The following is an 18,253-nucleotide window of genomic DNA, read 5'->3' as shown; positions in this document are numbered from 1 at the left end:
ATACAACCCACAAACAAGTCAGAGTCAGTTTGGCCAAGCCAGAGTATTGCACTATGTCTGCAAAGAATATTCAAATCTATTTACATGGAGCCTTTCAACTGTGCTTCAAGAAATCCTTTACATAACATTACAATGTATTAGTTTTTGTTTGTTTTGTTTTTGAGTAACTGGGAATTGAACCCAGGGCTTCTAGCATGCTAGGTAAGCGCTGTACCACTGAGCTACATCCTTGCCCCTTATATACATTACAATGGAAATGGTGCCCACTGAAGTTGTCATGGGGACATTGCATATGTTTTATATATTGAATTAATTAGGGTAAGCTAATTGCCAAATAGATCAACAAAAAATAATGGCTCAAATTTGTTTCTTGCTAAAGTAAACAAATAGTTCAATACCTAGTTTCCATTGTCTTTCTGTAATTAGTCCTTTAGTACCCAGCTTCCAAGTTTTCCTTGCAGGTCTTCTCTGTTTCAGTCTGTTGGAAGGAGATATTTTCTTATGAAGGAGGTTCACAGTAATGGGTATCACTTCCATTCTCATTCCATTGACTGTAATTTTGTCACATTCCCACACCTAACTGAAAGAGAAGGTAGGAAATGAAGTTTATCTGTATATCCAAAAAGTGATAACATGGACTCTGATGTTTTATCTAGCAGTCATTACTTGATTGGGTGTTTCTCATCACCACTATCACACACAAATTCTGAAGTAGTTAATAAAAAAATATATCCTCAGATTGTCCTCAATTCCCCCATATTTTCATGTTAATGTCTGGTTTTGTATACTTGGAATGACTGCATGAGGATAAACAGCAATATTACCTGATCAATTCTCTTTAAACAACCTAACACTATAGGGCATAGGGAAAATCTGTGAAATAACCTAAATATTAGTATACTTAAATGGTGGAGGAAGAGGAAATGACTGAGAAACTTGTTAATTTGGCATCAGTAGAAACTGCTTTTATGTATAGGTTGCCAAAAGACACTGTGGATGGAGAAAGAGGTCAGAGAGTGAATGACTATTAATTAAAATATATGAAAATCTATTATAAAAAGATGGTTACACTTTAAAGTTTTATTCTGACACTTCAGTGATTCCTTGAATGTGTTCTACTACATTGATTTCTTCATGAGATAACTAAGGAATAGCTTAAGTATTACAAAAATCCAGGATAGTTTCTGCTTCTTCTAGATGAAGAAGAAATTAGATATTTTCTTATAATTAATTATTCATATTTTTTATATAACACCATTTCCATAGATTATTTCTACAGATATTTCTATGGCAATGCCAAGAAAATATTCCAGTTGACCAGAAAGAAAATAAATAGAAGGAAGAAATATCTTAAAGAAAAAAAAAAAAGTATCTTAATGTCAGATCTAAATGGGACATCACTAGAAGGTAGAGAATTCAAGCTTTCGTGATAAGCTCTCAGGCCTGTTGATACATATGTGAAAGTTATAATACAGATATAAATTGAAACTATAGGGTCAAATGAAGGGAATGGAATAAAATGGAAATCAAATGGTTATGCATGTACTTTGATTATAAGATAGCAATTTCTGAACAAATAAACTGCATACATACCACTTGATTCTATATACATAAAATTCTAGAAATTGCAAACTGATCTGTTTTCTTTAGCAACCTAACACTTTAGGGCATGGGGAAAATCTATGAAATAACTTAAATATTAGTATACTTAAATGGTGGAAGAAAAGGAAATGATGGAGAAACTTTTTTATGTACAGGTTGGCCAACTTCCTTGTTGCCAGAAGACAGGCAAACTATTTACAGTGGCAGAAAGCAGACCAGTAGTACCCTGGGGAGAGAAATGAGCAGAGGGGGAATTTTAAAGAAGCTGAGGAAACTCTTAGAGATTTCATCAGTTTTATTTCATCCTTTCCAGTCTGACTTGTTTTATCTTATTTTCTTGCCTGATTGCACTGGTCAGAACCTCTAAAAGTTTTATCAGTTTTACAGATTTCAAAGAACCAGGTTTTGGTTTCAATGATACTCTCAATTGATTTTATATTTTCCATTTATTGATTTTATCTTTCTTGTTTCTGTTCTTTTGCCCCTTTGGGTTTAATTTGCTTTTCTAGTTTCTTATGGGAGAAGCTGAGGTCATTTTATAATATAGGGATTTTATTTCTAAATTTCCCCATAGGTGATATTGCCTTAGAATGCCACAAAATTTGATGTACTTTGTTTTTATTTTCATTCAATTCAAAATGCTTTCTAATTTCACCATAGGTTGCTTTTTTAATCAACAGGTTATTTAGAAGCATGTTATTTTCTCTTCAGACATTTGTGGATTTTCCTGATAAGTGTGTTATTGATTTCTAATTTAATTCCACTGTGGTCCAAGAACATCCTTTGCATAACTTGAATTGTTTAAAAATTTTTAATACATATTTTATGGCTTAGAAAAAAGGTTGACAAGCTTTCTATAAAGGTTCAACTTTCCATAAAGGTAAATTTAAGCTTTGCTGGTCACATGCAGTATTTTTCACATATTTCATTTTTAAGGAATTTTTAAAAATGTGAAAAACATTCTTAGTTCATAGACCATACAAAAACAGGCTAGACTGGCTTCAGGGCCAACTGGCTGACTTTTGGCCTAGAGTATGGTCTATCTGAGTATGTTTCACATATACACTTTGAAGAGTATGTATATTCTACTATTATTAATGTAGTGTTCTAGAAATGTCAAATAAGTAATACTGGTTGAGAGTGTTGAGTTTAACTTGCTAAGTTTCTACTTGTTCTGGTAACTAGTGAAAGAGGGATATCCAAATCTCTCATTGTAGTTGAGGTTTGTCTGTTTCTCCTTATAGTTCTATCAATTTTTGCTTCACATATTTCGAAGCTCTATTATTTGGGATAGGAACATTTACTATTATTATATCTTCCCTATTACCTTGCCACTTTATTATTAAGAAATTATCTTTATCCCTGATAATACTTTTTGCTTTGAAATCTACTTTGTTTCATGTTAATTATAGTCATACCCCCCCCCTTTTTTTTTTTTTGTGGTACCAGGAACTGAACCCAGGGCCTTGTGCTTGCAAGACAAGCACTCTACCAACTGAGCTATCTCCCCAGCCCTAGTCATACCCTTTTCCTTTTTTTACTAATGCCAGCACCAGTAAGGTATGTCTTTTTCTATCCTTTCACCCTTAATGTTTTTGTGTCTTCGTACACAAAATGTGTTTCTTAATGGTAGTAGCTAGTTGGGTCTTGTTTTTAATATAATCTGATAGTCTTTGCCTTTTAAACTTTTATTTTGTTTTGTTTGTAGTGTTAAGGATTGAACTCAACCTCAAATGTGCTAGACAAATGCTTTATCACTTAGCAATACCCCCAGCCTAGTCTTTGCCTTTTAAAAGGATGTTTAAATTGTTTACATTTAATGTCATTATTGGTATGATTAGATTTAAGTCTGTCTTCTTGTTATTTTCTGTTTGTTTCATCTGTTCTTTGTCCCTTTCCCTCTCTTTCTGCCTTCTGTTGGAGTAATTTTTTATGGTTCTATTTTACCCCCTTTGTTGGCTTATTATCTATAACTGTATTGTTATACTACCAGTTGCAATAGGGTTTATAGAATACAGCTTTAACTTACCAAAGTTACCTTCAAATGATCATACACCACATCACATATGGCAAAAGAACCTTACAACATCATTCTTCCATTTCTCCCCTCCTTGCCTTTAAACTATTGTTGTATATTTTGTGTGTTATAAACTCCAAAATACATTATCATTTTTATTTAAAGTATTGATTACAGGGGCTGGGGGTATAGCTCAGTTGGTAGAGTACCTGCCTCGCAAGCACAAGGCCCTAGGTTCAATCCCCAGCACCCCAAAAAAAGAAATAAAAAATAATTATTGATTACCTTAAAGAATTCTAATTAATTTTAATAAAAAATTTTATATATTTGCCAGTGTAGTTTTGATTTCCAGTGCTTTTTATTCTTTTGTGTGGATCTGTATAATTTCATCTGGTATAATTTTTCCTTCTCTCTCATGGACTTTCTTTAGCATTTCTCATGGTGTGGCCTGATAGTGAAGATATCTGAGTTTTTGTATGCCTGAAAGCATCTTTGTCTTTTTTTCTGAATGATATTTCACTGAGTATAGAATCCTGGAATAATAGTTTTTTCCACTGTCTTTTCACTTGCGATGCTTGTGAAGAGAAATCTATTCTCATCCTTCTTTTTGGTCCTCTATAACATAAATATTTTGTCTGGCTACTTTCAAGATTTTCTCTTGCTACTTTCAAGATTTTCTCTTTATGGTTTTAAACAATTTGATTATATGAGTCTCCATTTAGTTTTGTTCTTTTTGTTGAGTTTGGATCTGTGGGCAATAGTTCTCAACGAATTTGAAATTTGGGGATTATTTTTCAAATATCTCTTCTACCTCTGTCTCTCCTCTCCTTTGGTGACTCTATATAGATAGTAAGCCTCTGGAATTCTATCCCAAATGATTTTCTTATCATTTTAAAAAATTCTTTTTCTCTCTTTATTTTGAATAGCTTCTTTGGCTGTGTCTTCAAGATTACTAATCTTTTTTTTTTCTGCCTTAATTATCCAAGAATCCCATTTAGTGGATTTTTCATCAGATATTATAGCTTTCATTCCTAGAATTGAAACTTGGATTTTAAAAAATGTCTTGTCTCTCCTTTTCAAACGTATAGAATACCATTACAATAATGTTTAATGCCCTTGTCCACTAGTTCTAATATCTGTGTCCATTTAAGTTCACTTTCAGTTTGTTGATTTTTCATGTCATTATGAGTCATTTTCTGGCTTGCATGCCTGGTAAACTTTAAGTGGATGTGAGGCATTGTGAATTTTATCATGTTGGTTGTTGTATATTCTTCTGTTCCTACAAATATTTCTGGGTTTTGTTCTGGGATGCAGTGAAATTACTCAGAGAAGTTTATTTCTTGGTCTTACTCAGGATTTGTTATGGAGTGCTCAGTTTATAGCTCATTGTTCAAAGAAATACTATATAGCTGGATAATACATTGCAAGGTAATCTTTTAAGTTTAGTATTTATACCTGCAAAAGACTTCCTCAATAACCATTGCACCATATTAATCTTTTTTTCTAATGACAAAAACATGATAATAATTTCAAAAGAAATATTCATTTTCATTAAAAATTGCAAAGCACCCTGAAAGAAAAAGAGTGGGAGGGAGAGGAATTGAGGACAGTGAGCATTCTAGAAATTCCTTTATTGCAAAGGTGAATCTTAGTTAAGAATTAGTCTATAACATATCAAGGTATTTATTTCTATAGATGGTGGTTAAAAACATGGACATTAGGGATAAACATACTTGAATACATATTGGATTCCTCGACCCATTTTAACCCAACTTGTCTAAGATTCAGTTTTCTCATCTGTAAACAGCATGTTCTTTTACAAAGTAATCTAGAAGAGAGAAAACTGTTAATTCTACCAAATTAAAATGTACACAAAAAAGTTTTAATATTCCTTGGTAACTGACTGAATTATACATCTAAATTGGATATCCTCTGCTTTCTTATCTCCTGCACAATTTTAAGTGGTTTAAAATAAATCAATTGAAACATTCACAATTTTAAAAATACATTTCTAATGAGACTATTTAATTCAAAAAACCCTACAGACTTGTTTATGATATTTGCTTAGTTCCTAGTAATATAGCTATAACTTAGCCTATATCTGCTTATTATCACTTTAATTCTAGAGCTCTGTAATTTTTCAACTGAATATCAAGGACAATTCTATCCCAGGCAGATTTCAATGCTAAATTAATTCCATGTAAATTATTTATTTACAGACACCAACTGTTGAATAGGAGCAATTCAACATGAATTAATGCTTGAACCTATAGCTGACAACATGTGTCCATTATTTTTGAGAAAATTTCACTGGACAACATCAGATCAAATCTTTTTCATTCCTTATAAGATATTAGCTTTTAATGGCCCTATCCTTTTCAAGAAAATGATGCAAAAGACATGTGAATCTCTTAGGTTTTATTCTATCAAACATTAGTTTTAACATTATTACAGAGTAACAATCTTTGTTGTGCCTAATAATTAGAACTGAAATTTTACTTCACAGAATAAAAAAGGGTAACTCTATGCCTAGCCCTATGATGATTGATTTTTTAGCTGTTTTAAAAATAACTCTTTAATGTGATAATATTTCAGAATATTACTAGATAGAAATCAGAAATTTCTGTGACCTTATTCTTTTTTCTACCAATGAATGCTTCTTTTAGGTTAAGAAGTACTTATTTGCTTATTTTTTATTCTGGTCTTCTCATTTTCCAGCAGCCTTTATCATGTGTCCTATCTCTTTCTAAAATTATACTGTTCTGAGCTTTGTACCCTGTGTGCCAAGCATAAGAGACAAAATTCTAATGGTCTACTTTGTTTCTTGGGGAGTTCCAAAATGCTCTATTTGTTTATTTTTCATTTTTTTACTGTGGTAAGAATATGTAACATGAGATCTACCCTCTTACCTGATTTCTAAGTATATTAAAATATTCTTAACCTACTAATGGTTAGAACTAGGATTCTGAAAGGAAGGAAAGAGGGAGGCAAAGAAAAATAAACTGATCTTAGGATGGTGTGAAGTGATTTTGTGGAACCAGAAAGAAGTACATTATGTCTCTTACTATATGCAACTCATTTCCATTTGGTGTAAGACCCTCAACTTGGCGTTAAGAAACTCAAATTTTCATTCCAGCTTTGCTACTATTCATCAATGTGGTCTCCAATCTTCTTAAAGGGGGGCCACTAATGAAGAATAGAATTATTATACCCAAGAGGGTTTCCAAGTCTCAGTAGTCATAACACATAGATAGTTGAAAAACTGGTACTCTTTGGAAAGGTGAGTGATGGCCCTATGAACATTAAATCATTCACTTTATTTGTATATGTCATTGATACTGATGAAGTGTGAGATTATATAAAATGCTTTTGAATATTCACTTGATGAATTTTCAGTTTCTGTGGAAGCCCCGTGTTCAAAGGGGATGAGCATCAATTAGTCTTCTCCCTGCCACACATAACTATCAATAACCTTGGCTAAACTGTAAAAGAAAATTGAAAAGGAACATGCTATAGAACCACAAAATAGCCTAGAACCCTGCCTCTGAAAGTCCAACTCTAGTGTGCCTGGGGGTTAAAAGCCAGTGAATAAACATGGGCCTTTTCATACATACCAACTTTACTCCAAGACCTTGAAAAAATGTGTAGTCATTATATTTATTATTTATATTTATATTAAACATAGGAATACTATGATATAAAATGCAATGTTTATTTTAAATTTAACATAAAACATGAAACTAAAGAAAATTCTAGCTTAGGACCAGACTATATTAAAGCAATTGTTCACTTTCTATGCTATTAACTATACTTCTGTGAAAAATTTGAGATAAAATGACCTTGATGGTATGTTAAAACTTATTCTAGATGGAGAGGGATAGTGGTGATGATCATACAACATTATGAATGTATTTAATACCACTGAATTGTACCTTTAAAATTGGTTAAGATGATAGATTTTGTTATGAGTGTTTTACCACAATTTAAAAAGTAGGGAAAGAACCTTTTACTAAAATCAAATGTTATCAACAAATGATTTATCCAGAGAGGTTTTTAATTTCAATATGCATATCTAAATTGACCACTGTATCCTGTTATTCAGCTCATGAGTCATCTCTTATTGCGCTCACAAAAAGAATGCTTGATTCCAAGTATTTTAAACAAATTAAAGAAAGGTGCCTATAAAGAAGAACTTTACTTACCAGTTCTCACTTCTGTGGCTGTCAGCCTCCATCTATAGTACAATGCCTGTGTTTCTGAATAAAATACACATTAAAAAGCCTATTAGAAATAGACTTAAAGATAAGCAGGCTTTCTATGAAGATCCTCCCAGAAAATTTCCAGGATATCCTAAACAAATTAAGAAAACAGTTACCTGTGAAACTGTTCTTTACCAGGAGAGAAAACCTGGTCATTATATAACTGAATATTTATTGCTAGGCAATACACATACACACACATACACACACAAATAACAAACTGACAGAAGTTTAATAACAAGGGGTTGCTGGGTATGGTAGTGCACACCTGTAATCCCAGCAACTTGAGAGACTGAGGCAGAAGTATAGCAAGTTCTAGACCAGCCTCAGCAACTTATCGAGACCCTGTCTCTAAATAAATTTTAAAAGTTTAAAAAGGGCTGGCAGTGTAGCCCAGTGGTAAGACACCCTTCAGTTCAGTCCCCTGTACCAAAAATAACAACAACAACAACAACAAGGGGTTAACAATGATTATTTATGGGTGATGGGATTGTTAATGTTTTTCTACATTCTGTATACTTATATTTATTGTTAACTGCTGCTGATAAATTCTTTTCAACATGAGATTATTTGCTTTATCATTAATTCAACTAATATTTTCTGTATTAAATAAAATAGTCTCTGACTTCTAATTTGTGAGACCAAAAAGAAGGCATGATCAAACAATCTTGGAAGTTTTTTCATTCCTCTCTTTCATTCTCATAACTTAAGGGCCCTGTCATTCCCTCTCTTGTTCATCCAGGACTTTGGTCCTTTGCTTACCGTATCTGCCTCTCCTGTACTTTACTGCCATCATCATCTCCCACTGCAGTGTCCACATGTACAACCTGTACAAAATCCTTGAACCTCTGATTCCACCAGCTTTTACAGTAACTTCATTGAGCAACCCATATCCTAAGCTATACCTTCTGATCTCTACATGGATATCCCACTGGCACTTAGTCTTCCCTATTCAGTAGGTACTTCAACTGAGCTTCTCACTTCCCTCTCCCCCTCCTAGTGTTCCAACCCACACCCTTAATCACACACACACACACCCTCCACCTCTTTCCTTTCCCCACTGTTCTAGCTCAGTTTAATACCACACTCAGATCAGGGGTTCTTTCTAGACCTCTCTATCATCTTTATCCCAACCATCAGTGGCTAATCAGTGGCTCATTATTGCCACTATAGTGTAAAAGTCATACAAAAATACTTTATTCTTTAAAAAACTGTAAGAGAAGTGTGTAGCTCAGTGGTAGAGTATGTGCTTAGTGTGCTGCAGACCGTGGCTTCAATCCCCAACAATAATTAGTAGTAGTAGTAGTAGTAGTAGTAGTAGTAGTAGTAAGAGTACTTTCAACATTCTCCCCTAGTATTTAAATTATGAAACAATACTACCTTATTAGCAACCCATGAAATTTATACAGAAACATATATGGTTTGCAGTACTCTCAGAATTCAGAAGCCCAAATGCTTAAAGTGAATGCATCCTCATGGCTACCCTTAGGGTAAGAATAGTGTACCCTCAGATGAGTCATAAGGGCGTTGCCTCACCAATGTCCTCAAAGATGGAGATTTCTTTTCCATAAGATATCAAACTGCAGTTTTCCTGAAGAAAAGAAACAAAGGACAGAATTCAATAATGCTACATGGATGAAATTCAGTAATACTAATATAAAAAGACAAACAGGAGCCTTCCACGGTAGATTGAGAAAGGAGATGGGAAAAGAGGTATTGTTACAAGGCATCTAATCATTCCTGATTGATTGGGGTTTTTTTTCAGTTTTCTTTAATACATATGTATTGAGGTGGGGAAAGAATTCAAAGGCAAGTACAGAAGTCTAGTTTTAAGGGCAAATAAAAGCTGTGTACAAAAGTATTTTTTACATCAAATGCTTTAGAAGAAGCCTTGAATATTAATAACCATATGTACTAGCTTTTTTTTGAACATCTAAATGATTTCAAGTTTACATAAAAGGAAACAAAATTTGAGTATAAAAAGGTATTAGGGGAATTGTTATATTTAGCCACATGCTATAAGAGTTTCTTTTTGGAAAAAGGTTTCATATCTACTGTACTATATTACTAGTCTTACCGTTCATTAAAAGTATTAACAGGTAAGTCATGTCCGCTTTGGGTTTTGCCAATAGCGTAAATATCTAATTACTAAAAAAAACTGTTATAAAAATACATCTTCTAATAGGGAAGAAAAGGTCCCTTGATTAAATATCTATGGTAATTTTCTACACAGTGGAAATTAATTTAATCTTCTGCGTCACATCAAACCTATCTTATTTTTTAAGAGTTTCTTTAAAATTAGATTGTACAACCTATATATACTGTCCAGAGTTCACTGGGGCAAAAAGTTAACAGTATGGGGTCATGGAGTAAATTAAATGTTAACAGCAAAAATTAAAGGACTAAATTAAAAACACAGGGCCTTAATCCTATATGATGAAAAAAAGTAAGGAAAAAGTATTCCCACAAGAGCTGTAAAGTGCTCACCTATTTAAAATAAATTACGTTTTCAGAGCTGCCCTAAAAGGTTAATTTGTTTTTAAACATGTAAGAATTTCTTAGCCAACAGGGAATGTAATATAGTTTATTTTCTTATTTCCCCATAGATTTGTTCCATAAGAAATGAATTTTACATATTAAGAATGTAGCATAAGGCTTAACTATCTTATAGAACTGGTCACATATCCTCAGTTATATCACCTAGAGACCAAGAGAGCCTCAATTTTACTTCTGTTCATTAAAAATAAATAAGAAATGAATGTTAATAGACTCCTCATTCCCTGATCTCAACTCCTAGGCAGGCTTAATCCCAAATCACTGAAGTCTCAAAGTCTTGAGGTATAATTTTAGAAATTTTTTTTTTTTTTTTTTTTTTTTTGGTGCCAGGGATTGAACCCAGAGGTGCTTAACTACTGAGCCACATTTAGACCTTTTATTTTTTATTTTGAGACAGGGTCTTACTGAGTTGCTTAGGGCCTTGCTAAATTGCTGAGGCTTGCTTTGAACTTACAATCCTCCTGCCTCAGCCTCCCAAATCACTAGGCTTATAGGTGTGTGCCACTGCGCCTGGCTAAAAGTTGTTTTTATTTAACATGAAGTTTAACTCTTCAGTTTTCATTTGATAAGTTGTCAAGTACAGATCCAGTTCCATAATTTATTATTTCTTTTTATTATCCAAAATTGTTCCCCAAATAAAATAATTTTAATAGGACAAAAATTTAATGTCAATCCTTGGTATATTTCAAGCTATAATATGATATATGACATACCATTCTGGGTGTCACTTTTGAAAGGGGCCATGTTGCAAACTGGAATATAATGAGGAGAAGGAAAACAAGGGGGTGAAGGGCTTAAAATCATAAAACAACTGAAAACACACACACACACACACACACATTAAAGAAATCATTAGAGTATGGGGGGATGAGGATTTGGAGATTTTGTTGTCATCATGACTGAAAATAGCAAGTTATATTTAAAGGATTATCACAAATGGGTAAGAATAAATTTGTTCTTGGTAGCTTCACAGAACACTTGGACAGTCAGTGGCAATAAGAAAGAAGCATGTTTTAACTCCTGATTATAAGATTCCAAACCTGAACAGGTTAAATTCCCTTTATTAAGTTCTTATGAAGTTCACATTATTTTAAAAGCAAAGTTTCAAAACATTGGATTCATTTCATCCAAGGCCAGCATTTTCACACCAATTTTAAACACCAGATAACTTGAAACAAATGGATTTATCCTTTTTCAGGTATCATTATTGGTAAAGGTAAGAAGTTCACACTTCCTCAGTAAATCTTAATTATTATTAACTGTAAATGACTTAATTCATTTGATTTGTGGCCAGGAACATGGAAGCAAAACAACTCATCCAGGGGAAAAAAAATCAAAGAAAAACAAAAAAAAACCCTCAAAACAAGCCCAAAATCTTAACATAATTAGAATTTAAAATGCTGTATATGAATATGCATTTCTAAAAATTGGGGCTGTAAATTTCCCAAAATAGATGTATATTCTCAAATGCATGTTTACTTTCCACCATGTAACTAATACTGATATCCTTTAAAATCACAGAAGACCCTAAGCAACTTAGCAAGACCCTATCTTACAATAAAAAATATAAAAAGTGGACTGGGGCCGAGGCTGTGGCTCAGTGGTTAAGTACCCCTGGGTTCAATCCTTGGTACCCTAAAAAAAAGTCACGTTAGAGAAAAGGTTTCTCTTTCATAAAACATTTATGGATAACAAAGTACTTGTATTGATCTTTCATTAAACAAATCTATCCAACTATAAAATAAATGTTAATAAACACTATGTTATCTTAAGATAGTAATTAAAGCATATAGATATATACCATAAGTAACCTCTAAGGAATATATTGTTTAATTGTTTTCTTTATGTATCAGTTAGCTACAGCAAAAAAATAAATTATACAAGTTATTTGAAAAAAACTGTCAATATCTAAAATAAATCTCAAGCTTGCATTTTAAAAAGGAAATATAGATAGGTAAATCTTTGAGAAAACTCATCACATTCCTGCCAATAACTTTCATTAAATGTTGTATAGGCATATAATTTCAGTTGTAAACTAGATGCTATGTTAATTAAATACTTGTCCACCTTGATGTCTCACACTTTATAGAACTTTTAAAAAGATTTTTTAAAGTACTTTAATGAATTTGTTAAACAAAAAATATACAGAAAAATATTTAGGTGTTATTTAATTTTATTTATATTTTTATGGACATGAGTCCATTCAGGAGGGAGAGTCCTCATAACATTTAGGTGGTATTTTAAAAAGTAAAATATACACTTATTACTATTATTACAACCACAGATCAAATCCACATAGAAAATGGTTGTTTACATACTATATTAGTGTCCTCTTGCTATAAATTACCACAAATTACTATAAACTTAATGACTTAAAACAACAAATATTTATTTTCTTACAGTATTGAAGTTCAGAAGTCCAAAATGAGTCTTAGCATATGCAGAACTGCGATCTTTCTGGAGGAGACTCTAGGAAAATGTTTTCTTTCCTTTTTCAGCTTTAGAGATCACAAGCTATTACTTGGCTTCTGGCCCCTTTCCATCCTCAAAGACAGCAATGGCTGGTTGAGTTTTTTTTCACATCTCATCACAGTCACTGACTTCTGCTTCCCCCTTCTACACTTGAAAGACTAATTACAGTAGGTCTACTCAGATAATCCAAGATAATCAATTTGTAAGTTGAGTAGCAGTCTTAATTTCTGTTCTCAATCTGAATTCCCTCTTGCCATGTAACATGACATATTCAGATTCCAGAGTCTTGAACATTTTCTGTAGGTCACTGTTCTACCTACCATATTGGCGGGGGACAGGGGGTGTTACCAGGGATTGAACTCAGAGGCACTCAACCACTGAGCCACCTCCCAGCCCTATTTTGTATTTTTATTTAGAGACAGTGTCTCACTGAGTTGCTTATCTCCTCGCTATTGCTGAGGCCGGCTTTGCACTTAGGATCCTCCCGTCTCAGCCTCCTGAGCCACTGGGATTACAGGCGTGGGCCACTACCCCCAGCCTACCTACCATATTTATGATTAATTTTTCCTTTAGTTTTCTTCATGGCCCACATGGACCCTCATCTATCTCTGAAACTGTATGCAAACTATTCAAATATGCACACATTATTCTAGAGAGAGAGTTTATAACTTTCAACAAAATTTCAAAGTTTAAGATCATTGAATTAGCTCACGGAATATCAATGTTCCTTAGAATAACAGTTTGGTTAATGAAAAATTATAGACATGCTTTTTAACATATACATTTTTAACTAAAACAAAACCTTGATATGGTTTGAAAGTTTTTTCTTGCATTTTCCTCATTTTTTACAAGCAATTAAAATCATTCAAATTACTTTATCTTACACTATAGAACAGTTTTCCATGTTACTGTGCATCACCTTTTGATGATGCTAATAATACATCTAGTAGATTTTCCACAATTTAAGATAAATTCTCCCAACAATTAGACATTGCACTGCTCTTGTCCTTCTATATACCCCCAATTTTTTGGCTATTATATTTAATGCTGAATGGGCATACTCCTGCATAACTCCTATACAGGTCTTTTTCCATGTTTTGGATTTATTTCACCTAGATAAGATTTGTAAAATTAGAATTTCTGGCAGCCAAGATCTGAATGTTTTTATAACCCTTTTTATTTTTCAAAAGAGCTGTTTGAATTTATATTAACACCAGTTCACCATAAATGTGAAGTGGCGTGGCTTTTTTTTTTTTTTTTTTTTAATTGTTTTTGTGTCTTTTGCTTTTTTTTCTTTTTGGTCTTTAAGACCAAAAGATTATGCAGGGGTCCCTTTTTTTTTTTTTTTTGGCAGTACTGGGGATTGAAACTGATAGTGCTTTAGCTACATTTACAACTCCTTTTTATTCTGAGACAGGGTCTCACTAAATTGCCTAGGCTGGCCTTGAACTTTTGATCCTCCTGCCTCAGCTTCCTGAGTAGTTGGGATTACAAATGTGTGTCACCATGCTCAGCTTGTGGTCACTTAAGTTTTGATACAAATTATGAACTAAAAACTTGTCTTTCATTAACTTTTCTTTTTTTTTCTGGTACTGGGGGTTGAACCCAGGGTTGCCTAACCACTAAGCCACATTCCCAGTCCTTTTTAATTTTTATTTTGAGGCAGGGTCTCACTAAGTTGCTTAGGGTATCACTAAATTGCAGAAACTGGCTTAGAACTTAGGATCCTCCTGCCTCAGCCTCCTGAGTAACTGGGACAACAGGCATGTGCCACCACTGCCTGGCTCTTTCCTTAACTTTTAAATTCAACTTGAAAATCTATTATTTGTAAATTTTAACAATAATCAATCACTTCAAGAGGACTTTTTATGTTTTTAAACTGACTTAGACTGTGTTGACAAATTCTATTTCCTTAAGTACTTAATGTTTGATTAATAAACAAGATCTGAGTAAATTCTAAATCTAGTATATTAACAGAGACTCTTAAATTATTTTAAATGTCCAGATAGTCTTCATAAACATGATTCCTTATCTTTTAAGACTAATCTGATAAATATATACTATGATAGGTCCAATTTTCTTAACCATCATAATTTAACATACACAGATCATTCCTAAGCCTAATATTTAAATGGTAATAGTACAAGTTACAAAAAAAAAGTATAGGATACAAAATCAGTTCTGTAATTTTTATATATTCCTGGGGTTAAAAACTATAATCACCTGGGAAAAACTGTCATCCCGAGCATGTTAGAATTGCATCCTAGGCATTGAATTATCAGTCAGAGCTTCCTAAATGGAGTGATCTTACCCACATCTCTCATATTCAAATGACAAATAACGTATTTTTTATTTTCTTATGATCGTAACTTTCCTCACTACTTAGTTGGTTTTGCTTATTTTTGGATACTCTATGATCAGTTCTGTGACTTAGTTCTTAGTTCTGTCAACTCTATAAAGTCATGACAACAAATGGGATCTGATTACTTATGGGACAAAAGAAGCAAATGGGGGGCTGGGGATACAGCTCAGTTGGTAGAGTGCTTGCCTTGCAAGCACAGGCCCTGGGTTCAATCCTGAGCACCAAAGACCAAAAAAAAAAAGAAGCCAATGTTTTAAAAATAGATAGGTAAGAATTGTGTAATCCATCAGTCAGTTAAACATAGCATCCTAGTCTTTTATTAATGTTTTCAACAATGAAATAAGATAGTGAAAACTTTATATATTTCTTCTTTACGTTCATTTTGAGATTATCTTTTAAAATACTAATTAATTGTGGGTTTGATTTTGATTATAATTTGTTATCTCTTTATTGTTTTCTCTATTTAGTTATACATGACAGCAGAATGCTTTGTGATTCATTGTACACAAATGGAATACAACTTTTCATTTCTCTGTACACAATGTAAGGTCACACCATTTGTGTAATCATGTTTTTCTTCTTGCTAACTAAATACAGAGCCATTCTTTTCTTTCTTACAGACTTATCTCTTTATATGAGGTTATTTAACCTTTACCTGCACTATATATTGGTAATATTTTTTAGTTTGTCATGTATCTTTTTATTTATAGTGAAACTTTTTCTATATGTACATTTTTAAAATACTTTGGGATCCATCAAATAATGTTTACCAGGATTCTGTGCTGAGCTTTTTCAATCATTCTATATACCTTCCTCAGTGATATCATCTAAACACATCATGTAAACTACCACCTATAATCAGTCAATTACTAAATCTATAGATAATATGAAAACTAAGCCTTTTCCCTAAATTCCAGACTTCTAATCCCAAACTCCAGTTTTCTCTAAGGGGGAGTGGAAGGATACACTTGGCCCATAGGCATCTCAAAATCGGTATGTCACATATCAAAATTAACCCAACTTTTCTTTTCTTTTTTCTTTTCATTTTTGTACTGGGGATTAAACTCAATGGTGCTCTACAACTGAGCTACATCCCCAGCCCTTTTCATTTTTCATTTTTAGACAGGAGCTCACCAAATTGCTTAGAGTTACTAAATTGCAGAGGCTGACCTCAAACTTGCAATCCTCCTGCCTCTGCCTCCTGAGTCACTGGGATTATAGGCATTACTGTTCTATTTTCTCCTCTCAGTAAATGTTACCAACAGCCAACCACTTAGTTGCCCACACCAGAAATCTATGAATCATGCTATTGTACCTCTCCTTGTCTCTCATATCCATATCAAAAGGCTCCTAAACCTTTTTAGTCTTACCTTCTAACTTTTTCCATCCTTCTTTACTCTGCTCTAGCCCTGTGGATATTGAACTTACTGGCCTTTCCTGCTCAGGACATTAACATATGGCATCTTCCTTTGCCTGGAATGGTCTTCCTTCCTTTTTGGCCCAGCTGATTCTCCTTTGTCCTTTTAAGTTTGTGCTTAACCATCCCACCTTAAAAAGGCCTTACTTAGTGTTAGGTGTCTATGGTGTATGTTTTCACAGCACCTTGTACTTTTCTGTTACTTATAATTGGTATGATTATTAATTTAATATCTCTTTAATCAGACTGGACCATAAAAGGAGAAACTATGACTGTTTTGTTCACCATAATCTCAGTGCTTAGCAAAGACTACTGTGTACATGGCACAGATTAGGTGCTAAAAGTTAACCTGAGAATACTTACATGAGTACTGAATAAATAAATCCAATCTCTTTTATACTTCATTTCACTCACATTGCTACTTTTTCTAGTTTAAGTACTCATTATTTCTTGCCTAGATACTAGAATAGCCTTCAAAATACTCCCTATCACCTCTCCCACATTTTCTAATCTGTTTACTAGTATCCTCATTAAATGAATTCCTAAAATACAATCCAATCATATCATGGATTGGTTTAAGATTTTCCACTTGCATCAATATAAAGGTGGGACCTGAAGGTGCTTCATGGTATAACCTCCATCCACCTGAGCAAGGTGACCTTTCTCAGCTACAGGCTACAAATCACAGCAAACTACCTGATTTTCTTAAACATGCCAGGTTCTCTGTATCTGCCCTGTTAACACTCCAGTGATTCTATTTAAAATGCTTTCTTTGGCCTATTTCTCCTTCTCTTCTATACTAGGATAACTCATTCCAATCCTTTTAGGCTCTGCCAAGTGTCCTTCAAGACACTCTTCTCCAAAAGCTTTCTGAGCTACCTATTCCTAAACAAGGCTAAATGGTCTTCCTCTATATTTATTGCAGTTCAATTTTTTTAGAAAAATATTTCGTTCTTTCATTAGACATTCAGTTCCTTGCTAAAAGAAATTATATATTTTCATCTCTATCTGTAATTCTGGTATGGACTTTGGTAAATGTTTGACTAATCCTGTGTGGCAAGGCATATGAAAACCCATAGACACATACCAACCTTTTGAGAAAGAGTATTTGTTCTTCTAGGAAATCTTCCAATCATTTGATAAGAAACTAAATTAGAAAAAGATATGCCCAAGAAATGTTCACATCAAAATTAGTTAAAAGTAGCAAAAACTGGGAAAAACCTAAATGTTCAGGAATAGAATAGTAGAATCTGCTGAATGATATGTAGCACAGCAAGAGAAAATGAAGACTGTGAAAATGATATAATTCACATATTTATGATATGCTAAATGAAAAAAGATTAAGAAAACTACGTCATACAATGATTCTACAAAATTAAATGCATAGACATCGACCAAAAGGGAACATGAAAATTGTATGGATTGTCATTTCCTTTACTCAGAACTTTATATATTGTTGCTATCTTCTTAATTACAATTAAAATAATTAAAAATTAGCCTGGTGCACTAACAAACACCTGTAATCCCAGTGACTTGGGAGGCTGAGGCAGAAGACAAGTTCAAGGCCA

This window comes from Sciurus vulgaris (assembly GCF_902686455.1).
Source record: "Sciurus vulgaris genome assembly, chromosome: 4".
Taxonomy (NCBI): domain Eukaryota; kingdom Metazoa; phylum Chordata; class Mammalia; order Rodentia; family Sciuridae; genus Sciurus; species Sciurus vulgaris.
This window is presented reverse-complemented; position numbering follows the sequence as displayed.